The following is a 25,071-nucleotide window of genomic DNA, read 5'->3' as shown; positions in this document are numbered from 1 at the left end:
TAGTCCATTAGAAATTCTAATTGAAAGTTCAATACTCTGCTTGGAATCTTACAATAGAGGTTGTCTTTGGAAAGCCATTTAAAGTCTTAATCTCTTTATCATTTGGTATTTTGAAGCCTAACTTTGTTCTTGTTAGGCAGATCAATGGCATTAATTTACAAAATGGGGGAAAATGTCACCCTTCATCCTTTAAATCTCAGTGCGGCGAAGAGCAGCGTAAGCGAATCCGACCGTTGCTCTCCCATATTAGCAGAAAACGGTGCCATGGGAGGTTTGACCTACAAATTTTAATTACTGCATGAAAAATTCAGTTCCTGGAGATGAATAGAGACTTGAGGAAAAGCTGAAGTCCACCTTCTGAGTGACTGCAGAGCTTAACTCTTCAAAGGCTGCGGTGGTGAATGGAGCAGCATGTGTACCTTCAATAGGCAATGGCTGCAAGGTGCAGGATCAAACTGCACAAGCAGTGGAAGAAAGGAAAAGGATTTCACCTACAAAGGATCTTTATGGGTGTCCAAAATAGATGGACACGGACACCATCCTCTAGGGCACAAATGTGGTGAGGATTTGTTTTGAAATATCCCCGACTTTGAGATAACTTTCCAGCTGGCCAGCTCACTGGTGGGGAACTCTGGGCTTTGCAGAAATCCATGAAAGTTTTGCCATGGTATCAGCAAAGGAGGATTTCACCTGTGCTCTTTGCCTCCAGCGCCAGGCAAACAGCATGTAACAATGTCAGGTGTTTTGAACCAGAGCTCCACTCCAAATCAGCACAGGGAGGAGTCAAAACCTAAAATTGATCCACTACCAAAGAATGGCTCAGCTTAACATTAGCAGACTAGGGACTTCCACAGGCAGTCCTAGAAAAACCCCTCAGGTTATACACATTGAGACACTGCACAATTTACTCCTTGTAATGCAATACAGCAAAACAATTGTGCTGCTCTGCAGGTGACACAGGTTTGAGGTCACAGCTGGAATTTTTTCATTCCAGATACCATGACTATTTGGGCTGGGTGATGTGGGATGGATACAAAATTCTCCTGTTATCTACATCAGAAATTAAGGATTTGCATCTCTCTTTCAATAATGGTTATGTTAATGGTAGAAGGAGACAGAGATAAAAATTAAGGAGAGCAGAAGAACCCCAGAGCTCAGCTGACTCATTGTGTCAGAAAGCACATTTAAATGATTTGTGTGTGTATAAGAGAGAGGGATAGGCAGAAACAGCTCATTCCAGTTCTTTACCTGCTTTTTACATCCTCCCAGACACTTCCTGCTTCAGCACAACTTGGCATCAATACCATGAATTTCTTTGTGGTGAAGTGGCTCTGGACCCCCACCTTAAGAACTAGAAGGCAACTGGACTCAGGAAAGTTGTGGTGATATTCAGTCTCTCCTGTGTCACTGCTGTGACATGCTGAGGGCAGGAATCTCATTTATTGGTTTCATGGATCTTTGCAGGCTGTGACTGTGACCTCACTGTGTTGGGTTCTCTGCAGACACAGAGCAGGAGCTGTGCCCTGCTGCCAGCAGCACAGGGTGGCTTGGGGTGAAGGGAAAGGAAAAGGGAAAAGGGGAAAGGAAAAAGGAAAAGGGGAAGGGAGAGAGGAAGGGTAAAAGGAAATCTTCCCATGAGAAGACTCAACAGCAAAGCAATGGCCAGGTAAGGAGAGGACATGAGATCCTCCTGTAAGTTCTGATATATGGTCTCAGAAGGTATTTCTTGTATCAGATGAGAACTCAGACTCCTGTGACACTTGCACTCAGCCCATACCATCATTCCCACCTGACAGAGAACCATCTTCCCCTGCAAATGCGATACCCTGGCATTCAAAAAATGATACTGACATGACTACCAGATTTAGTCACCTGGATCACCATTGTGGTAATGCAACCTAGAAACCAACTAGGAATGGTTTCTTTACAGGTTTTTGACTTGGTTTAGCCTTACCTGAAACTAGACTCTTGACTAGAGCCCATTTTAATATCATGGAGACCACACAAAATAACAAGAGGGATTCAACTTCCAATTTCTCTTTTTCTCCTGAGTTCTGAGACTACATGAAGGACATGAAACATCACTTAAAATCTTCACAGTGTATCTTAATAGCAATATTAATTAACACCCAACCATTAGCTTTATGTAGAAAACAGCACTGATCTCTGCTTCACCTCCAGATACTGACTAAAATTTAAATAAATGTGTTATGGTAGTTAACTATTTGGTGCATTTAGATGATTAATATTTATTTCCATTTCAAAGTGAAGAATTTCTAATGTAAAAAATATTTTCCTCTTTTGAGAGTCTCTTAGGTAACATATTTCTTGTTTCAGGCATTCTTTTAACTATTTCTAGTGAGGAAGGAAAATATTTCTAGATTGTGCAGGCTTCGCACAACAAAAACATTTCCATGGTTTGGGATGGTTCTTTAGAAATCACCAAGAGATTGGAGGGTTTTTTGCAATGAAACAGATAATAATAAAAGCTTGGTGTACCTTGAGACTCTACCCCCAAACTGAAAGCCTTAAATACTCCAGGCTTTGAGAATTAAATCTCAGCAGTGGCTGAGAACCTCAAGTGCAAGGTGCTTCCCAGGGCTCACGGTTCCCAGTGCTGCCAAGGAAGAAAAATGAGAGTCTCAAGCTGAGCATCCGTGGAGAGGCAGAGCCAAAGCCCCAGGTCCTGCTCAGCAAGACTGGTGGTCTTTATTCACTCTTGGTTCTTGACCAGTAACATGCTCCACTCCCTGAAACTGGAGACATTTCCCAGCATAGACAAGGTCTTGGAATTAGACCAAAATCTGTCTGTGTGGGAAGGGTTAAAACAACCTGAGCAGTGAAACCCCTGCAGTTATCTCATAAGCCAGCGCTTTTAGACAAATTGAGCAAAATAGTCCTTTCAGCTCAGCAGGCACATGACTCGCTGCACAAAGGAGTCCTTCTAGAAATCCCATGAATACCCCCATTATCCCAAGGATTGAGCACAGAGCCACATATTTCACGCCCACTGCCACCTGTGATTAGCTTTTTTACAGTTATTATGGAGTACTTTGATGGTGATGATTGTTTAAAGGCCTCAACAAGCCTGTTAATGTGACTTGAGGACTTGACTCCTTTTCATTCCCTGGTTGCTCCAGCTATCACTCTAATTTACTTTAGGCAGAGAGGACAATAAAAAAAAAATCTACTCTGAGAAATCACTTAGCATAAAATTGATTTAGTTTCTTAAAGAAACGCATGCCAGGATCTCATGTTAAAGTAAATTAGATATATGATCAAACAAAGCTAACAGTCATTTGAGCCCTGGACTCTTGTGTAGCACCTTAAATTTTAACAGAAACAGCCAAAGAAAAACAAAGGAAGATGCACACAGCAGCTCCAGCCAATTGGTTTGCCTGGAACTTTCCTCTGCTCTGCTCAGTATTTAACGGTGCAAATGTGAAGCAAGATGTTGGCTTCAGAGAAAATGTATTTTACTGTTTGCAAGAAGTGCTTCCAGAATGGATCGTATTGTACCACTCAGTGCAAAATAAAGGGACACCAGGGGAGCAGTAAAGCAGACTGGAGTGTGTGTGAGGAAATGAGGGCTCCAGTGGTGACGAGAGGAAGGGGATGGATGAGGAGGGATGAGGAGGGATGGGGATGGATGAGGATGTCTGTGCTCTCACAGAGAGCTTGTGTTGATCATAGTCTGGCAGCTCAGAGAGGCATGGAGGAGTACATGCAGAAGAAGTAACTAACAGCAGTGTGTAACTTCTCCCAGTTCCCCCTCCTGTTTACTGCATATGCTCAGTGAAGAGTTCAGCTGTAGCTGTCAGTACCTACCACTCCAAGCTGCTCTCCCGTTTCACACTTACACATCCCTGCTGAGACCCATGGCTTATTTCTTTTTGTTTTCAAGACAATTCCAGAGGTAAAGGCCCAGGATGTACTCAAGGAGCCCACAGAGCCATCCATTACAACTGTTTTTCTGAAACTAAAAGTAGATTTATCATTCTGTCCTTGCCATTCTGTGCTGCCACCACAACCATGGTTAGATGCCCCTGCTGCCCAAATTGCAGGCCCTGCCCTGGGATGCAGGTGAATACAATCTGAGACAGAACTGCTCACAGTGCCCAAGCTGACTGACCTCAGCCTTCACAGGCAAGCAAACACCATTCCCTTAATTTAAAACCAATCATCAACATCCCCTTTTAAGCTTGTCACCAATACCAGCATAAAGCAATGTAATTTATCAAATCCCCGAGATTTGGTAGCAGGAATGTGCTGCTGCCCCTCTGTAAGCAGGCTGGCTTCAAGAAACATGAAGGAGCTGCTATACTTTAGGAGTCATTGCTGTTCTACCCCAGCAGAAACCCCAACTTCCCAACATCACAGCTGGTGGAATTACCTCTGCAACAAATCCTTGAAGTTTTTTTGTTTTGTTTTGGTTTGGGTTTTTTTTTTTTTTTTTTTTTTTTAGAGAAACAGAGAACAACAGAATAATAGAAGTAGTTTTAGCTTTCAGAGTAGGGGAAAAAGATGAAAATATTACACAGCTTTGCTGGGTCCTAAACAAGAAGACTCAAGGTGTTCCCATGCTGTGCTGATGAGCACATTGCTGGTGGTTTTATTACTGAACTTTTGGGTTCTTTGCATTCACCCACACCCATTTGTAAAAACCAAGGTAAACCAATTTGCAGTAAATTTGTGAAAACTGGTTCAGTGCCTTCCTTTGTTCTCCTGGTGCTTCCAACCTCCTTGGGGCTGTAGCTTGATGATTTTAGCTGTAAGTTTATTAAACCACTGCTTTCCTGAGGCCTGGTGATTTAATCTCCAAGGCTCACCTCCATGGAACAGGTGTGTTACTGTAACACCAAATCTGATGGCACAGTGACCCACCTTAAGAAGAAAAACACAAATCTAACCACAAGAATAAACTGATAAAACTTCAGTATTTGAAAAAATAACAATACTATGAACTGGCTTCCAGTGCAGCCCCATAAACACGTTTGTGTGCTGTGATCAGTACAGAAGGTACAGCTGGGCTGGGAAGGGCAGGAACAGGAACATCTTTGAATCCACTGGTGCCAAACACCTTGTGACATCAAGAGGCAATCCAGAAACTCACTCATTCAGCTGTTCTCTCTGCTCCTTCTCCTGGTAGAAATGGCACAGCTGGCCGGCTGTGCTTCTGTTTAGTCTTATTCAAAGGCACTTTTCCAAAATGTTCTATGGATTTGTGTGAAGCTGATGAAGTTGTGAGATCTAGATGGAGCTCTAAGAAGTTACCAGAGTTCAGTCTCTCTCTTCTGCTATGGCTCCTGAATTTGACCTGTCTAAAAAGATGCCAGTCTATCACTGTCCCCTAAATTATGGCACCAGTAAGATCCTTTACATAGAGGCCTGTTTTCTGATAATTTTAATACTCAATGAGTCCTTATTTACTAGGAAATTTGGCTGAAATATGTCTATATGCTTCAGAGCCCTGGTGGAAACTAGAACACAGCCAGAGAGAGTGATCACTTTGGCTTTGCTTCCATGGGATTATCAAATATCATTCCCTGTTCTTCACCCTGCAGCTCCAGTCTCATACCTCTGATGTTCACAGCTTTAAATGAGGTGGCTGAGCAGCCACAGAACCACTGCCCCATTCCACAGGTGCCTGCCTGTGGGACACAGAAGGGAAAGGAAGAGGCATCCTCATCTTCCCAGGAATTCAGTGCTTGGTCAGCACCATTCCTGCTTGGCTTCCTTAATGAACACGGCTTTAATTGTGCTGGAACAGTTCCTATTAATGTAATAACACTCGCATTTGCACAAGGGCTGTGCCACATTTATCATGAGGGGAGGATGTGTACAGGCAGCAGCATTTCCATTAACAGCCCACACATGATGCTCTCCCGAGTTTCTGTGGAAACAGTCTAATCCAATTTGTCTTCCTGAAGTTCTGGTCTCTCACAAGACATAACCCCCTTTCCCTGCTTCCAGGGATCGTGCTGCTTGGCACAGCCATCAATCTCTTCCAGGACTGGCAGTCCAGGCTAATTCAGGGAGAATATCTGCATTTGGTGATAAAAGACAACAAAGACTCTATTTCTTCAGGTTAAAACCCAGTTCTATTATAATTCAGTGGGAGTTTTGCCACTGACTTCAAAGGGCCAGAAGGCTCCACTGGCCATGTCCTGGGAGAGCAACATGATCCTAGCAGTGTCCAGGGGCTGGAAAGAATGCTCCTTCTGGAGCAAAACTTCTTCAAGTTTAAAGCTGATCTTTCATTAGAGGCCACAAGGTCTGGTACTTCCTAAAAATATACCAAATAACTGTATCACTGGAGAATTTTAAAAGAGCTGTTATTTTATGCCCTAGTCATTTCAAAGCAGATTGGGTTAGTCTGGCAACAGCAATTTCTAAAGGAGTAACATGAAATATTTAAAGATTTATAGAACAAGTGGCCCACTTAGAGGCTCATCTAAGTTTTACTAAACATCGCTGGTTATGCCTTGCTGTGTCAGCAAAAAGAGGCTGAGATTTAAATAAATAAAACCTAGTAGCATGTAATAACAGACAGGAAAAAAAATAGGATACATCAAGTTACTACTGAAAGGAATATCGAGCTCTAAGTGATCTCTGTACAAACGACTCTGCTTGTCTCTGCAGCTGAACAGGAGACAGCTTTAATCTCCAGGCTGCATGTTATTTAACTAAGCTGAAATTGTTTTCAGTGATGTGAAGTGCATCCACTAAAGATAATGATCCCATTTTGGATTGACTTTATTTTTGTAACAAAGGGGGACAGGTGGATATACTGAGCAGAAATGTTTTTCATTAACTGCAGCGAATCATCACAGTGCCTAGTTCCATGAAATACAAATTTGTGGTATTCCTGACAACTGTTTCTTGTTGCTGTCTTGCCCTCTCATCAGTGTGGTATGGCCTGCTTAGGAAAGGATTTACTCCAGAAATGTTGAAATTGTCCTTGGAGTTAAATCAGCCACCCATGCCCAAAACCCAGTGGGCCAAATCTTCACCTCCAAAAAATGACCCCGAATTATATTTCAGATTTATCTGCACTGAGAATTCATTCCAATTCCTTTTAGTTCAGAGAGACATTTTAGATAACTGCTTAGATGGATACCTCAAACCTGAAAGGGCAGGGTTAATTACTTCCCTAGATCAGCAAGGACTACACCCCACTGGAATGAGTCCCCTCTGCTTCAGAGCTGACCGTGAATTACAGAAGGGCTGGGGCTGATGGCTTCCTGTTTGGGTTACCCCTGATCCATCTGCTCTGCTGATGGATGAAAGCATGCAAGGACATTTGTAGCTAAATTTCAAAAGTTTTCACAGCAGAGAAAGGCAACAGCACCCTGAACCTGCTACTTCTGCATCTTCATGTATCTCCTCTCCCAGTTCTGCTCCCACACAATATTTGGCTGGTGACATCAGCTGTACCTTGATGGCCTGTCAGACTGTGCCCAAATTATAATTTTTCAAGGTTGAGAAGTCAAACCATAATGGAATACCACATCTGGACAATGATGATGTGCAGTGTGCAGGAAATGTTTCAGATGTCACAATTCCTCATCTCCATGTAGGATGGAGAACACAAACCTGCAAGGCTCAGTGTTTCCTTCCAGAGTGAGCAAAGGTCTCTTTTGCAGTTGTACTTCAGGCACCTGCACAACCAGTTATTGCCAGGTACAATGTGTAAGTTTAAAGTGAGACCTATTTTCTCTGCCTTGAGCAATCTGACAGATCAGTGATTGAACCAAGCCCTCACTACAACTTTTCCTTCTGAATGCCAGAGGCCTGCTCATACCAGTTTGAGGTTATTTGTTCATACTCAGCTCTCATGTATTTCAGTGTAAGAATGAGAAATTGGCAGTAATTAGTGACTCATTAGATCAGGTGGCCTAAAGCTGAATTTGGGCCCTTTTAATCCCCGGAGAGAAGCTGTCAGATAAAGCTCAGAACTTCAGCAGAACTGAATGGTATTATGGCAGTCCTGATGAATGGGTAGCCCCAAGTGCACTGGGCACCCAGGGCCATATGGAGGCAGAAGGACCAAGGAACACCTGCAAGGCACCATTAATAACCTTCCTAAATTGCTGTGAGCTCCTGAATACACTGACAGTGCCTGGATTTTCACTATCCTGCCTAAGAGCCCCCCTGCAAGAGTTTCAGCTCCCTGATGTCCCTCGGTGCCAGATGATTTTCTGACCCTTTTGCAGGATGCACAACATGGGGTTTTGGCATTTGACTCTGAGCACTACCACAGTGACAACCTCTGTGCTAGGTGACAAATTATTGGCAACATCCACAGGGGAGGAAATCCTCTCCTGGCTCTTGTCAGAGTGGCTATTTTAGCTTTGCCAACAGAGCATTGACAAGAGGATCAGAGGTTCTTCTAATGCCACCTCGTCTTTTCAGGTTAATTTATGCCTTGTTCTTTATGCCTGTCTAGTTAAGGACACGCTGTAGGTATGGAGAGGAAAATGTCACAGAATCACCACCTGGCTCCTCTGTTTTGATCCGGCTGACAAATGCCAGAACCTTTGAACAGCAGGTTGCTAAATAATAAACACACCATGTATTTAAAAACACCTGGTGCTTGCTTAAAATGGTCATTTTGTACCTGGTTAGTGCCTGGCACAGGTGCCAAGCTCTAAGGCAGAAGGCTCCCCTTTCTCTCCCCTGCCCACCAAACAGAACACCAACAAGTAGAAGACACACAGCAATCAGGAATAATGAAGGTTAGAATTCAGCCTACCAACCACAAGGAACATGAGGAACAACAGCAAAGCCCCTTTCTGAGTAGAAAAACTTCAGGAAAGGGAAGAGAAAATAAATAAACAAGGATGAAAGAAATGCCCAGTGGCAACCATTTTCAGTGTGACCTAGTGAGCTTTCAACTTCAAACCAGTCAGATCAAGAGCTTCCCAGCGGCGTCACCCAGGGATCTGTCACTCACACATCAACCTCGCTCACTCTGCCTTGTCTCACGCAGACACGCTGCCAGATACAGAAATATCACGGCCTTCTTGCTGACAAGGAAAACAAAACAACACAAAACCCCCTCAGCCCAACAGCCCTGGTGAAGCCCGAGAGCACTGACAAGCTGTGACCCCATTGTCCACAAAAGGGCAACGTCACCAGGCAGAGCAGGGAGGATGCAAACAGAATGGTAATTGGGAAACCATCTGCTATTAAAATGCAGCTCAGGCCAGAGCCTTCCAGTGAGCCCTTCCCACTGAGAGATGATGAGGCTGGGATTTACTGTGGGGAAGCAATAGCTGCCCTGGGTGCTTTGCAAATGGAGGGTAAGTATCTTCTTTCAGCTCATCATTTGGGTTCTTGCAATTTATGGTGTTACTGAGGTGGGTGTGGGGCAAAGCAGCTGCACCTCCACTATTGCAGCTCTTAGGGTATGGTGTTAACGTGGCCCTCAGCCTGACAGCTTAAAAAGGAAGCCAGAAGTAAAAGACTAATAGTTTTAGAGAAGCAAAGAAGGACAAGAAGCAGATCAGAAAGGAGAAAGACGTCACTACAGTTAAGGCATCAATATCTGACTGAACGTAATTCTACAAAATAGCTCTAAGTGACCCATGTAATCAACATTTCAATTAGGTTTCAATGCAATAATTTACCCAGAGCAGCCACACAGTAGCTACACCTATTTTTGTCCAATCTATTTCTACCATATTAAAGGTTAGAAGTATTCATGGAGTCTGAAGACAGCCATTAAGAAAATATCTCAAGTATTTAGTGTATAAACTTGGCATTTATGGTCTGAAATAGACACAGGCAGTGCTGATGAATCCTTGGCAGTTTTCTTGTTCAAGACAGATGAAGAACTCTGTAATTTCAGACTGATGCTGAGAAACTATATATACACTCTGCCTTTTTCATGAATCTCTTAAACCAAGGAGTGAAAAATGGGCAGACATCCTCATGTTTTCAACAGTTTATACAGCCTCTTGCACACACTGTAAGTAGTCTCAATAACAAGTGAGTAACAGCCACTCTCTAATAGAAAGCGAGACATTTTTCATCCAGCTATTTGTTACCAACCTTTGAACTTGCTACTTTCAAACCCTTGCTCACCAGACACTGGACAAACTTAATATGAAAATTAGCAAGTATTTTGAAAGCATTTACAAAAAAGTCAATATTGCGCTTATGAACTTCCAGTATGACTGCAGAGGACATACTGGTGGCACAAGGTGTAAATCATCCTCTGCTTCTGGACAAAATGTTACCCAGTCAACACCATCATCCAGTTATTACTGGGAAAGAATGGCACATCTGACTCTTAGCTCCAGGCAAACGCTGCAAATGAAACCATTGGGTGATTTCAAAACACATTTGCATCAATGACATTCCTAAAATAACCATACAGGTGTTTCATGGCAAAATTTCCAGAAAGAACCTCCCAGAGTGGCTACAGAAGTGTGTATTTTCACACAGTGTCAGTAACATCTTTCAAGGTGATGTTCAACGTCTTTAAGCGTGTTTGAGAGTCACCTGCTTAGACAGTAGAAAGGACTCTACGTGACAGGTCATGGGTGAGAAATACCTAGAACAGTGCACAAAGGCTGAAATATGTCCTCCTAAGGCCTTCACAGAACTGGCAACAGCACAGTAATGAGCTGAGGGGTTCATTAGCGTGGCGTCTGCAGAGAGCAGGTGATGCATGGACAGCCGCGCTATTTCCTGCAGGGAGTTTGTTACCAGACAAGAGAAATGCAGCCTAGCTTGGCCCAGCTGGCTCCAATTCCCACTGTCTCTTGCCCAGGCCTGCATGTGAGACTGTTGTGGGGCAGCCTGGTGGGGCCTGGCGGGGCTGCGGGACCTGGTGGGGCCTGGCAGGGCTGTAGGGCCTGGTGGGGCTGTGGGGCCTGGTGGGGCCTGGCGGGGCTGTGGGGCCTGGTGGGGCCTGGCGGGGCTGTGGGGCCTGGTAGGGCTGTGGGGCCTGGTGGGGCCTGGCGGGGCTGCGGGACCTGGTGGGGCCTGGCAGGGCTGTAGGGCCTGGTGGGGCTGTGGGGCCTGGTGGGGCTGTGGAGCCTGGTGGGGCCTGGTGGGGCTGTGGGGCCTGGTGGGGCTGTGGAGCCTGGTGGGGCCTGGTGGGGCTGTGGGGCCTGGTGGGGTTGTGGTGCCTGGCGGGACCTGGTGGGGATATAGGGCCTGAAGGTGCTTCAGGGCCTGGTGGGGTTGTGGGGCCTGGCAGGTCCTGGTGGGGCTGTGGGCCTAGCGTGCCCCACATGCCGATGGCGGCCTGGCGGGGACTCTGCCACCTCCCCGAGCCAGCTGCCAGTGGAGAAGCGGCCCCGAGCGTCTCCCACCAGTTGGCAAATAAACGAGACATCGTGTTTGTGCAGTTCAAGCTGTGTTGCCAAATTCTAATAGAACGAGAGTTTCTGTAATCCCGAAAAGGGGCTATGTGATCCTTGGAAACAAGATGCTCTTGTCTGGCCTTCCATTCATTTTGTAAAACATGTTAAGTTTAATTTCAGTGCTTGGAGCTGCAGCTGGCCAAGGAGCAAAATCACATTCATGTGTTAAAATAAGAACTGGAAAGGGATGCAAGCTGCTAAATTTTGATACTGATCTGCAGCCAGCCTCCAGAGAATGGCTCGGTCAGGACTTCTGGGCTTTTTCCACTAAACAAGCAAAACATGACTCCATTTTTTACAATCATAAAACCAGATTTTCTGTCATTTCTTTTTCTCAGTGTAGGTAATATGCAAAATTAAACATGTTTGCTTTCCAGTGAAAAGCATCCATGTCCCACACCTCTCTCTCTCCACAGTTCTTGGTCCTAGCAGTGCCAGCCAATTCCCCCTGCTGCTGCACCAGCTGCAGAATTGGACTTCCAGGGCAGGAATTTCAGGAATGAAGAAATACCTGGTGTCATTCAAAGCAGCTAAGTAGAGAATCCCTGACTGATGACAGACATTTTCTTCCCATAGCTACTGACCTCCTATGTTCACCCCTTCAAATTCCCTGGCAATATTAATTACACACCTCTTTCCAAACCCACTGGGCCAAATCCTGATCACAAGAACTGAAACAGGCAGAGGAATGTGTCATCTTGCCAGTCTCAAACGAGATGTGGCTGGGGAAACACAGCTCAAACTCATTGTCAAACCCACACCAAGCTGTAGTGCAACCACAACCACCAGCCAGGGATGAATTAACAACCACTTTCCTAATTGTTACTGCCTTCTGAGGTCACCCTGTAATCCCAGGCTTTGGAATCTGATCCAGGGCCCACTCCAGCCTTTGTGAGTCTTTCCAGAGAGCTGAACAAAACCTGGTTCAAGTCCCTGAGAGTTCCTCATGTGTCAGCCTAATCCAATGAAATGAATCTTTGCTTTACCCCAGCTGCCAGGTACCGTCCCTCCTGTGAGGGTCTTACTTTGGTACAGATCCCTCATATGTTTCCTATACTCCAAGAGTCATTTACTTTTAACACAAAATCACTTGTTTATTAAAGGTCTCCATTTACAGCAAAAGAACACTTTTTAAATTCCCATTAAACTGAGAACCATGACGCTGGAAGCCAAATTAATTCTCCTACACCAAGTTAAAAATGATCCCCTAAATGTTATGATGCCTGCCATGTTTAGTTTCTATATTTATACCTCAGGCATACAGTTACTGACAAAACTAAAGGCACTGATAAGATCTCTCCCAGAAAGCAAGAATTTCCTTGAAAGAAAACAGACTGCAGGATTTTAGTGTTGGAAATCTACTGAATGTAGATATATAAAATATTTTAAGAGCCAAATAGTCAAGATCTACAAGCCTGTGGAGTTGCTCAAAATTTTGTTAATGAATTTTACATTGCTGGCTTCTTAATGAACTAATGCACTAAAGGGAGAGAAGCTTCTGGAACAAAAACTAGTATGGGCAGAAAAAAGGGGAAAGAGGGAAAGGAAGAGGCTGAGGCAAGAGCAGAGGGTGAAGTGAGAAGTCAGGTCATAAGCTGGACCTCAGAGGGGATGGACTCTTCCTGTGCATCTGCCTCGCTGCCCCAGGTAGCCAGAGGGACTTTCCCACCAACAAATCACTTTTTGGGAAATACCTTCTCCCCAGGCAAGACTTCTATGCTGCTGCCTGCAATGAAGGGCCCGTGCAAGGCAGTGGCACCAGGATCCTCAGAAAAGCAGCTTTTCATTCCACTTGTCTCACTAAGTGAGCAGTCTGGCCAACACTGCTGTCCAAAGGCTGAGCACATTCCTGGCTGGTGTTCAGCTTTTACTCCAAAATTCCCCTACCCTCAAATCTAGTTTCAATTTTACAGCTCCTGTAAACCTTGTCTCACGTGTTTTCTGAGTGTTAAAGGTGTCACAGTGTTTTCCATCACTGCTGTACAATACTGAGTAGTTCACAGAGCTGGCTGAAATGCCATTTCCCCCATTACATTCAGAGCACAGACAAAATCTTTCCTTCTATTTGAAATATTATTTTTCAAGTTCTTATAAAGGCTATGAACATATTTTTTTTAAGTAACAGAAATGCAGCTTTCTGAGACATCCAATTTTTCATCTAGTCACATATTTCATGTTATATTTGGATATTATTTACCTGTTTCAGCATGCTGAATGTCTGTGAGTTTTCTACACTTCAGACATCTCTGATGCCATGGTCTGACTGTAACAGCTCCCTCAGCCCACTGACAACACTAGGATGGAAGTGGCAACAGGGCTAAAATTTTTGTTTAATCCTTTTGTTTAAAATCATCCACAATGTCAGATAGAGGAGACAAGAAGGCTTCATTCCCATAGTGGAATCTGTCTAAAATCCAATGACACTGGAGCTATTCTGGACCTCTGAAGATGCTTTTGTTTGGATTCTTGGCTGCTTTCCAGCCACTCCATCTTTTCTTGCTGGACACTGCTCCACAGCTTGCAAACAGAGATGCTTCTTCCCATCTTATTTCCTATGTTGTTTCAAGCATTCATTTTACTTATTCTTACTGGGAAGTGTTTGGGGCTGAACTAGAAAAGGATAAATTCTTCTTCAGCCTAAAAATACTTAAGTGGTCTGTAGGCTAGCTTAAAAAGCCCTAACATTTCCATCTCAAACCCTGAACCTAGCCAGAGATCACATGCATGCCTTTATTAAATATAAAATGCAGGACTAAAATATCAGCTAAAAAGGGTGCCTTTGGCACCAAGGCCAGGAAACTCTCAGGAAAGCTTTTCTTCAGTACACTCAGAGCACCCAGCAATTGCCAGGGGTGGGTGTTCTCTAAACTTCCTCCACTTGTAAATAATGTATTACTGGAGCAGAATGTTCTGAACAGAAATACACAGTTTTGATTGACACCTGCAGTACAGCAACTTCTTCAAGAAATGCTATTTCTCTGCTCTGTGGATGGATGTCTCTAGAACCCCAAAATATGGCAACCTGCCTCATCCTTACCATGTCTCTGGAATTCTTTTCTCAGTGTTGCTTCCTGACTTCATTGCCCAGGCCACACATCAGAGAAGCAGAAACATAGTAAAGTGCAAGAGCTAAATAGTTGCTAGGTTTTGCCACAAATAAATTTCAGCCTGACTGTGAAAAATAGCCTATTTCTGTGTGGTATTTTTAACACCTAACCAACAGCTAGAACATGGTAAGACCCTGGTGTCTGGGGACTCTGCATTCCAGAGACATAAAACATTTAGTCCTGAGGTTTCCCTCCAAGCCTTAATAAAGAAAAGTGTGGTCTAAAAAAATGAGATCTTGTATGTGATTTTATACACCACAGGGTCATCTGTGGTTGGATGCAGGGATGTAATTCAGGACCATCTCATTTCAGGTTGATGTGAAACATGGAGCTGGGAGGATGAAGCAACTAAGAATTGCAACTTTTTAAGCAGCAGTTAAGTCAATCCTTTTAAACTTTACTGGGGATTTACTTCAGGAGAAGCTTATTTGTGTGGTGACCACATCTCTGCAAAATCTTGGCTTCAGATGATGAAACATGGGATAGGTTGAACACATATTTTGTTGAACATGTGCCAAGGAACATGTAGATTTGACCTGAGTAATATTTTCAGATAGAAAACATGCACAGGCTGATAACAGTGCAAAGTTTTGACCTCAGCTACCAAAGCACATTTGCTGACTTTGACTGACTTTCTCTTTCAGATTTGGAGCTTGAAGCCCAACACAGGTTGAATGTATACAAAGCAAAAGTGGGAAAAAAATAACATTTGCACAGAACTCAGCAAACTGACCCACACTCAGCTCTAATGAGAACATAATGGTTTATCCAGCTGCACAAAACAGAGGAAAGAAGCATAAGAGGCATGCCTCTGCTTTCTTGATTTTTTAAGATATGTTTGGACTTCAGCACACATGGGAGATTTTTTTTTTCTGAATGCATGCATGTACACTTCTAAAAGTGCACCACTAGCATTTTAAACCACATTAGAACATCCTTAAGCCAGAATGGAAGGTTTGATTCCACCGAGACCAATAAAAAAGAAAGAATACCAACTCATAAGACTGACTTTATAAATCTTGGGATTACCCTGCAGTCTGTGGGGTATCTTCTGTCTAACCTGCCAGCAGCCCCAGGGGGATAGGGATGGATCATGCCTTGCCCCTCCCCAGCAAACAGCCCGAGCCGTGATTATTGCGAGCTCTGGGAGACACACTGAGCACTGAGCCGAAATGTTTGTGTGTGTCAGATCAATCTTTTCACTGACCAGGACAGCTGTACTCACAGGGGGACCACCAATCATCCCGCTAGGAACTGCTTCTGTCCTTCAACAGGCAATTAACGTGAGTCCATTACAGCTCCCCCGAGGCCCCCGCGGGGCTGCAAAAGGCATCGACTGAAAGGTCAGAAACCTCATGAGGACAGGGAAGAAGCTGTGCCTGGCGAAATGGAGTGGAAAGCAGGAGCTATTTGTCACCCGCTAGTAATTCAAAAAAGCGGGGGAGGGAGAGGCTCGAAGGGGGTCCAAGCCTTGAGCACAACTGTGAGCACGTGGCAGTGGGAACAAGAGAAAGAGGAGCTGCAGGAGGTTCTTCTGGGACAAAGATTTTATCCAGTGTAGAGGTGGAGGAAGAGTCAACAGACCACAGCAGCAAACCCCACTCAACCAATTCTACAAAGAAACTGGAAGTGAAAAAGTACCCAGGCTGATTAATAACCCACAGGAAAACTCTGGCAAGGAGTTCCCTGGGGACTGAGGTTCACCACTGACACAAACATTTCAGGAGAGAACCAACAAGGAATTAAGTGACCAGAAGCACACAGAGAGTGGCATTCATGAGTACCAACATCTTTCAAAAAGAACCAACTGCTTCAGTCCAGTGGTGGAAAACCAACAAACATGGTGGCTTGGAGGATCTGTTACAGATTGCTCTCTATTTCTGTTTGGGAGTTCTGGGTGAGACCACAAAATGATTTGGTTGGACGTCTCAGGTGAATCCCTGCACAAGACTCTCCACATACACCATCAATCAACCCTGGCAGTTTTCCCATGGAAATGCAATCAAGTGATTGCCAGGTGGGTGACCAAAGGAGGAGAATCAGCCTATATAGAATATTTAATTTGCACACGAGTGCAAGGAAGAGTTAGACCAAATTACTTAATGCTGTTAATTGTGAATACTTTCATCCAGTTCACTGGTTAACTTTCACCCACAGCACTCAATGGGAAGTGTTATCACTCTTGCTCTTTCCTGTGATAAGAATATTTCACAGAGATCTGGTAGAACCTGTGCAATCAATAGAACAAGCTGAAATATGGCAAATGTTAATTATGCAACAACAGAACTCAAAAGGTGAACAACAAGAATCTAAATAGTGAAAAATTGTCAATTTCTTTGGACATGATTCTGAATTATTTGTGTAATTGTAATTTTTCTTGACGTACAAAACCTAGACTGTAAAAGAAAAAAGGGCAGGAGGAAGAAATAATGAACAAATGTGTGTTGATATGTCCTGTCTTCAGATTACTGTACAGGGACTGGAAACACCATGAGCTCCACTGCCTGCAGACAGAAACATGGTGGGCTTTGATTCCATCTGCACCATCTCCAACATGTCTTAGATTACGTAAAATTTCTGAATTCTACTTTCACGCCAAATAAATTCTGGTGACTATGTTCTTTGAGGAGAGATGTGCATCACGTGCCCAGATTATTTATGAGGGTATAAAATGTTTGACCTTGCAGAGCACCCATCACCCAGGGGCTGACAGGCCTGCAGGTCACTGATGGGGGGGCTGGGTGTCCCACTGTCAGCTTTTCCAGGCCTCCTACCTACAGAGGGCCCAGGCAAGGGCAGGAATATCCCTGTGGATGTCACCATCCACTCAATCACCTGGAGTCCCAGCATCACAGGGAGGTCATGGCATATTTCTTACCCATTTCCACAGAAAATTCTGCTTTCTATCTCCTCCTCCTGTCTCTTATCTTCTGGGTTCTAACTTAGTTTTCTCTCTGCCTTCAATATTTGATGTGCACATACACAGTGTGTGTGTGTGTTTATATCTACATCTAAATATCTGTGCATCTATCCCCAAACTTTTCTTCCCCAGATGAAGTTTAGTAAACACATATTGTGGATTCAGGTAAACTACAATTGCAGAAAACATTTTGTTCTGATATTTACTGCCTCGCTCCCCTTTCCAAAATGCCCAAGGGGTGGCAGGTGAGTTCATTCCCGAGGGCTGCCTGCACTCCTCACACCCAGCACCACAGGGCTTTATCCTCGGCAGCAGCAGGCTGATGTTTAAAAGAAGCTGCCAATTAGTATCCAAGACACCAGTTAACAAGATAGTTTCTTCTAATGGCTCGTATTGATGAATGAATTAATGAAATTCCACAAGTTGTTTATGTGTGCAGAGCACCGGTGTGACAGCCCTGGCAGCACAGGGACACTCAGCAGCCCAGAAGGTGACACAGGTCACCAGCCTGCCCCTCACACACTGTCTGGACAGTGCTGCAGGAGCCACCTGGGCACAGCCACAGCCCAGGGACCCCAGGGCAGCACTGCTGGCTGCAGTCACTCCAGGCATGGCCCTGTGCTGCCCTTTAGGAAAGCTGGAAGAACAAAACTCTGGCAGTTTATGGGATAAACACATCCAAAGTGCCAACACTGAGGGGAACTCAGTCTGTTTTGCCTTCAAAATGACACTTTAAAGCTTCAATGGTCAACCCACATTTATGCAGCCAGAAAGACACACATTGAGATGAGGATATTGAGGCAAGCTTGCTCTGCCTTTAATTAGAAGACCATTAATATCAAGTGCTCAATTTTATTTCCTGTCAAGAAAAGCTTCTACTTTTTAAGGGCACTTGAACTTTTCTAGGAGCACAAGTAGCAGCATTCGATTAGAACATGGAGTAAATACTGACAGCATTAACAACATTATTGCCTCCTCAAGGCAGATTGGATAAGCAGGAAACAGATTTTCACATATATGCACCACTTTGCATTGGTAGCAGAAGGTACAGATACACAACTGTGTAGTGTCAAGATCTGGGTCCCAGAAGAAGTTACTGCAGTGCTGCAACCTCACCCTGGCTGTGCTGAGTTTGTTTTGTCTTCCTAGGGATAGTTTGGTTTGTTCAAATCAATAAAACAGTAGCTTTTTCCCAGTTGACTGAATGTACTATCAGAGAGCCAGAAACTCCACTCAGCTCTGGGAACTTTGCAGTGAAATCTCAGAAATGCAGCTGAGATGCACCAGGGGTTTGAAGGCAGGGCCCAAGAATGAGGTGCCCTAACTTGATTTTGGCCACAACAATGTGTACAAAAACATTAAGACTGAAACAAGTATGAGACGCACTATGATGCATGTTTTATTGACAAGAGATCAATAAAATGAAGGAGATCATAAATTTTGTGTACAAGCTATCCAAGCTGTCTGTCACCTCCTGTCCTTCTCTTCCCTCCAAAAGAGATACAGTCATAAAACCTTATTGATTCAAGTCCTTCATTCACTATTTGGGGACAGTTCTTTGTGAACTCAACAGGCATTTGTTTGATTTATCACAAATTCATTAGGGTTTTGAACACATGACCAGTCCTGGAAATGAAGTTGACATAGCTTGTCTGACTGTGGACATAAGAGGAATTTGAGACTGTGGATAAATGAGAGTCTGTGGTGGCCAAAAAGCAGCAATTACATGTGAATAGCATGGGGGAGAGAAGCAACACAGTGAGAAAACAGATATGGCTATTTTATTTGAATTTGAGTATTTGAAGCATGTTAAGGAAGAAAGCTTTTTACAAGGCAGGTGGTGAGGCCCTGGCAGAGGTTGTCCAGAGAGGTGGTGGCTGCCCCATCCCTGGAAACATTCAAGGTCAGTCTGGATAGGGCTCTGAGAGACCTGAGCTAGTTCAAGATGTCCCTGACCATGGCAGGCGGTTGGACTGGATGATACTTAAATGTCCTTCCCAGCCCTGCATGTTCTATGATTTTATTACAGCCTTCCTTAACCAGAAACCAACATGCTTGAGGACATAGCACTGTGCAATCAGCCCTTCACAGAGAGATGGAGGACAGATTTGCATTCAACTAACTGATCAAATGTTAAGAATTTCTTAATTGCCTTAATAGTTTAATTTTATTTGTCTCTAATCTAATTAGTAAAGAGAAGTGTGCGTGAGGGGAGCTGATTGAAGGGGAGGGGAATGCCTTCATGCCTACAATGCAGAAACCTTCTGCTCCCTCCTGCCCCAGCCCAGACAGTGCAGGTGTCAACAGATCCCTGTTTCCTCCTCATTACCCCAGTGCCCTGCTGGACTGTCTGTTCTTGGAAACTTCCTTTGAAGCCTTTGATAGCAGCATTCATTGCTGCTGCAGATAAGGTGAGTCCAGCTTTTTATGCGCCGTAATTTAATAGGAACTCAGGTCTAATTTAATAGATCCTTTATGTCTCTGTCAAAGGCTGTTACCATTGATTGCTGCAATGGCTCACACAAGTCTGTAAATACATTAATCTCTTGAGAGCCTGCAACAACAATGCCATTCACAGCATGAGCAATACAGATGGACAAACCCTTCCTGCACAAATAAGGGACTGACTGAAAACTTACACTAAATTTATGCATAAAACAAAAACTAAAACTATAAATAATATAAATATAAATATAAATATAAATATAAATATAAATATAAATAATATAAATATAGCTGGTCAAATTACCCCATTCTTAACACAGTCGTTTGGTCTTTAGGCAACTTTGGGAAGAAACAAAAGCAGAATTTGTGAATTGAAATACATGGGGAAATCTTTTGCCATATATATTAAATATAAAATTAATATAAATTTTAAAAAGTATGAAAACCTCTGAAAATTAGGGTATTCCCTGGATCAATGAATGCTGCTAAATCTGCATCAGGCTGCTGAAGCTCCAGAAGTACCAGGCTGACTCAGGCAATGTATGCCAACACATTTTGTTGGAGTTTCATTTACAAGCTCTCCCTCTTTCAGGAGCCCAGCCTGCGAAGGAATGACCAAGTGAGAGAGACCCATCCTAGTGATGAAAGCTGGCCAAGACATCCAGGGACAGAACCTCTCCGTGCTGCTCACACATGGACTGCTGATGTACTCAGAATTTATTCACTTTTTTTTTCTCTCCTGTCTACACATTCTACAACACTTCACAGTGTGGGAAACGCTGCATGGGACTGACTTCCTGCCAGATGCTGAACATCCTCAGCTCTAGCTGCTCCAAGAGGCACCAGAGTGCCCAACCCCTCAGCTGAGGGCTCTGCAACACTCTGCATGGACTGTTCCTTCTAAACAATGGCCATCACTGGTACCTGTACACATGCACAGGGAAGGAGATTCATTAATGGCTGGTCCAAAGGCTTTCTGTGCAGCCCAGCATCGTGTCCTTTTCATTTCAAAGCCAGCCTGTGAGAGAGCTGGGTTAGGAGGCAGCAGGAGAACATCATGGCAGGAATATTGGTGTATTTTGGATGCAAAGCAGAAGCTTATCTGTTTTACTACTGCAGCACCAGAGAAAATCAATTTTGACACAGAACTGCCACTTTACAAGAAAATAACTATACTTTCCAATAACCTAATCTGTGCAAAGCCTACTGAAAATTCCCTAAAGAACCAGTAGTTAAAACCTCCATTAAATCAAAGGGTTTAATATGGGAAGGGAAGAGAGGATGCAGTTTGACTTGGGAATGTAATGGACTCAGTGGGGAAATAAATATGTTGTTTTATGTGTACAGTTACAGAATTTGAGAACACAGCATTCATTTCAAAGGGAATTCTCTTGCTGTGCAACTTATTCCTAAACAGATGTGATTTTTGCTTATTCAAAAACATTTAGGTAACAATTACAGCATAATAAATTATAATTGCCATCATCTTCCAGCTATGCTATGACTTCTATGCAAACACAAAGAAAATGCAATTATATAGAACTGTAAATCCTATTTTCAGGTAGCTTAGAGCACTGACAGAACACTTGTTTGTTTTCCTTAGAATGAACAATACTTTTAAATATCTATCCAAAGGAAAAAGCCATATCTGCTAGGAGGCCTGCCAGCCTGATAAGGTCTGTCTTACACAGCTCCTGCTCAGAGAGGGCCCAACCCTAAGGAAGTTCATTATCTTTTGGAAGGTGATATTTTACTCTTAGGTTTTAGATTAGGAGTCTGCTTAAATTAGTTTCTAAGCTGGTATATTAACTAAGCAAGGCAAGATCAGTCTTCGAACACTGAAGGAAGAGAAAGTAACCAGAAACTGAGTGGAAAGCAGGATTTTTATGATTGAGTAGTGCAGGAGATCACACAAGAACCCAAGAGTTCATATAAACATAAATCATTCTACAGCATTTCAGAGAGCTGCAGCTTAGGGGTGGAATTCTACAAGATAACTCAAAAGTAATCTCCTTGCAGTCTGCAACTCTTCATTAATTAACCTTCATACCGTTGCTGGATATCACTAAAGTTTTACAGCAGTTGTGTTAGAAATCAATTATAAAACACAACTTCAATTATAAATAACCAAACATTTATAAATGACATCTGTTTGAAGCCTGAGTCTAAAAAGGAATAATATACATTCCATATTTATTTAATAAAGGAGACATTGCATGAACAGAATGAGAGGCCGTAAAGTCCCTCAGTCAGTCACAACCCACATCTACATCAGGTGAGATAAAGTCCTGCAGTGTGACGTGGAGAAACACCACAACTTGGCAAATATTTACTGGAAAAACACAGCAACAATTCCAAGCTCTAGGGAAGGTCCCCATTGAGCTCTGCTTCTCCCCAAGCTGGTGAGAACTCTCCTGAAGAAGACAGCCTCATACTTGCATCCCAAGGCTTCCAAAGCAATATTTCAGACCAACCTGAACCTCAGGAAGGAATATCAAGGCTGTGAAAGGGATGCTGTCAAGCTAAGAGCTATTTTATCAGCACCAGTTTTAGATAAAAATGTTGCTTTTCTCCAAGAAAGAGCAGCAGGCCAAGGAGGAAGAAACTACCATCACTGACAAAATCCAGCTGTCCCCCATCAGCACTAAGGTTTCCCTTTCCACCTCATCTTTCATCACTTCTTTTGTTTCCTTTAGAAAAATATTTATCCTTAACAGGACGCCTGGGTTGCATTTAACTTTCTACTGAGTAAAATGAAAATCAAGTTCACACTCCACTTTCAAGGAGAAGAGACGGAAGATGGTGAAATCAAACAAAAAAGTCTTTTAAAGACACTTTTTTTCCCAAGACCTTGGAAAGAGTTGAAATTAGAGAAGACAGAGTAAAAGAAAACATTTTATATGCTGGGTCACGTGGCACTACATCTAATGCTTTCAAAAACCCATAGGGCAGAATGACTGTCAGAAATTAATTTAAACAGTTGGTTAATTGTGATCCTTCACAATCATTAGTAACCACTGCATTTAAAAGGCCCAGGATTTAATGGCCTGTTCTATTTCAGAGCTAGAGCAGAGGAATCCATTCTCAAGGCTGGAGGAGATTTTCATAGTCTCAAACACACATTAACTGGTCTGAACACTAAATAAATCCTGGAGAAACTGGGTTCCTCTGGAACTCCTGGAATTTCATCAACACCCAGGAGCAGTGGGCACAGCTGTAATATCAGTGAGAGGCAAGAGCATATCCCAGTTGTGTCCTGGCTTTGGTGCACACATGGGTGCAGGTCCCAAAAGTGGCACAGAATGAGACCCAGCAAGGGCAGAGCCAGGTGCTGCCAGTCCCTGGCCAGGTGGCTGCTCCAGACTCCTTCTTCAGCCACACTCATAGTTTAATGATGGCAGGTGGCAGAAATGTTTGTACTGGCAACTACATGAAAGAGCAAAATTTTTTCTGCAAAATTTCCCATTTAAAGAATTGCAGGATGCATTTTTGATGGACTTCTGATAAACGTTAGCAATCACATCAGCAGCTGAAGCAGTATCAAAACCACAATAATATTGTCTGACTGGATGCACCAGGATGTTTTTCCTTCAGCCCAAGATGTGGCTCTGGTGTTGAGGAGTTTAATGCTGCTGTGCATTTGGAGTTTGTCTCACAACCTCCTCCCTTTTAATGTTCCTCATTTTGTTCATCTGCTCCACTTTCTGACGTGTCAGCATCCTGCCTCAGATGTGCAGGAGATTGAAAGGTGTGCCCTGTGGGTTACGCTCTCCCTAAATCATCCATGATCTATTCCGCTTGGCTTAAACGACTGAGTCTCATTTGCACAATTGCCCTATTAATTTACTCACCATTGATTTACATGACTTTTGCTGGAAATCCTCCACCAGACCTCTATTTTACATGCTCTCTCAAAAGCTCCCTTCCAGCTTTTTTCTCCCCCATCATGTTCCTTGTCTCATTTCTCTTCCATTTGCCGTCATTCATCTGTCTCTTATCTTCTTCCTCCCTCTCCCTCCCACTGTTCTGTCTTCCTTCTGTTTCTTCTCTGTTCTCCTCCATTTCCCTCCTCCCTGCAAGTCTCCCTCCTTGCTCCACAGCAGCTAATAAATCTACCAGGAAAGCCCAGAAGCCCCAGAAGATACAGGTGTAAAGGCAAAGGAGCATAAATAAATCAAGATTCCTGGTGAAGAAGAGCAACAGCTGTGACTTCCTTTTGGCGAGTACAAAGACTGATGGGTGACCATCATTATCTATCTTGCAGCACTTTACCTCGTCCTTGTGTCTTTTTGTCTTCCTGAGAGGAGCTCAGTCTTTCAGTGCAGATTTTATGGCTATTTTCACCCTCTCAGCAGATCACATGCCCCTGGACTGGTGCCCTGATTGCCAGTTTTACTATGAAAACCAAACCTTTCCATCTGAACAGACAACAGACTGCTGGGCTTTGATAACAGGCATATAGAAGTGCATGTATACATTATAAAACATAGACAAATGTAACCAGAGAGCAGAGGCATTTTCCAGCTCTCATGACTGACTATATGCTCTGTGTGAAAACCAATAAATAAATGCAGTTGTTTCTAAGCTAAAACTCTCATTCAGTATCTTTAATTCAAATTTGCAAAGGAAAAAAGGACTGAAGTGCAGAGGGTTAGACTAAGAGGACTACAAATTTTATTTATATAGTCATAGTGGGTAAATAAATAACCTAACCTTAATGCCACACTCTGCAGGGTAAAGGAGAGAGAAGAGCATAGGAAAGAGAGGTTCAAAGAGCAGCAGACCCCAAAGAGCAGTTGGTGTACATGACATAAATGAGTTGCTCAGCTTGGAAGTCAGGGACAATTGAACAAAGTCTCAAAGCGTCCTTCAGACACCTGGCTGTGCCCTTCCTGCAAAGCCTCTGTGCAGTCAGAGGGTCTCACTGGTGAAGTCACACCTGGCATGGACCTGAGGGAGCCCCCAGGCAGAAGCAAACCCTGTAAGTGAGCATGAAAGCCTGGTTTTACTCATGGCATGACAACACTCCCTTTAAGTGTCTTGCATGTATTTGCAATAAACAGCCACAGCTATCAGTCAGTCTTGTTCTTGCTTGAATGAAAAAAAATCCTCCTCTCTATCCAAAAAAGACTTAAAGACTGAGTTGAGAACATTCACCACCTCCTAAACCCAAATTAACAGCTGGGCTTTGCAGCTCTGAGCTGGACAAGGCCACAAAGTC

At 43.5% G+C, this 25,071-nt stretch overlaps 1 protein-coding gene and 1 long non-coding RNA gene across 11 annotated transcripts in view; one reads left to right on the top strand and one right to left on the bottom strand.

Moving 5' to 3' along the window:
- AUTS2 (activator of transcription and developmental regulator AUTS2) overlaps positions 1-25,071 on the bottom strand; it is a 778,310-nt gene that overhangs the window by 299,180 nt on the left and 454,059 nt on the right. The gene's annotated exons all lie outside the window — the stretch shown is intronic.
- On the top strand, positions 1,430-24,639 carry LOC135283763 (uncharacterized). 2 transcript variants are annotated; one of them, XR_010349403.1, is made up of 4 exons: positions 1,430-1,666; positions 11,795-14,860; positions 15,130-19,816; positions 20,443-24,639. It is a non-coding gene; the product is annotated as an uncharacterized LOC135283763 (long non-coding RNA). The 2 variants fall into 2 exon arrangements; XR_010349402.1 differs by having other exon boundaries at positions 11,795-19,816.

This window comes from Passer domesticus, chromosome 19, assembly GCF_036417665.1.
Source record: "Passer domesticus isolate bPasDom1 chromosome 19, bPasDom1.hap1, whole genome shotgun sequence".
NCBI classification, from domain to species: domain Eukaryota; kingdom Metazoa; phylum Chordata; class Aves; order Passeriformes; family Passeridae; genus Passer; species Passer domesticus.
Note: the sequence above shows the minus strand (reverse complement) of the source record. Positions and strands in the feature narration are given on the sequence as shown.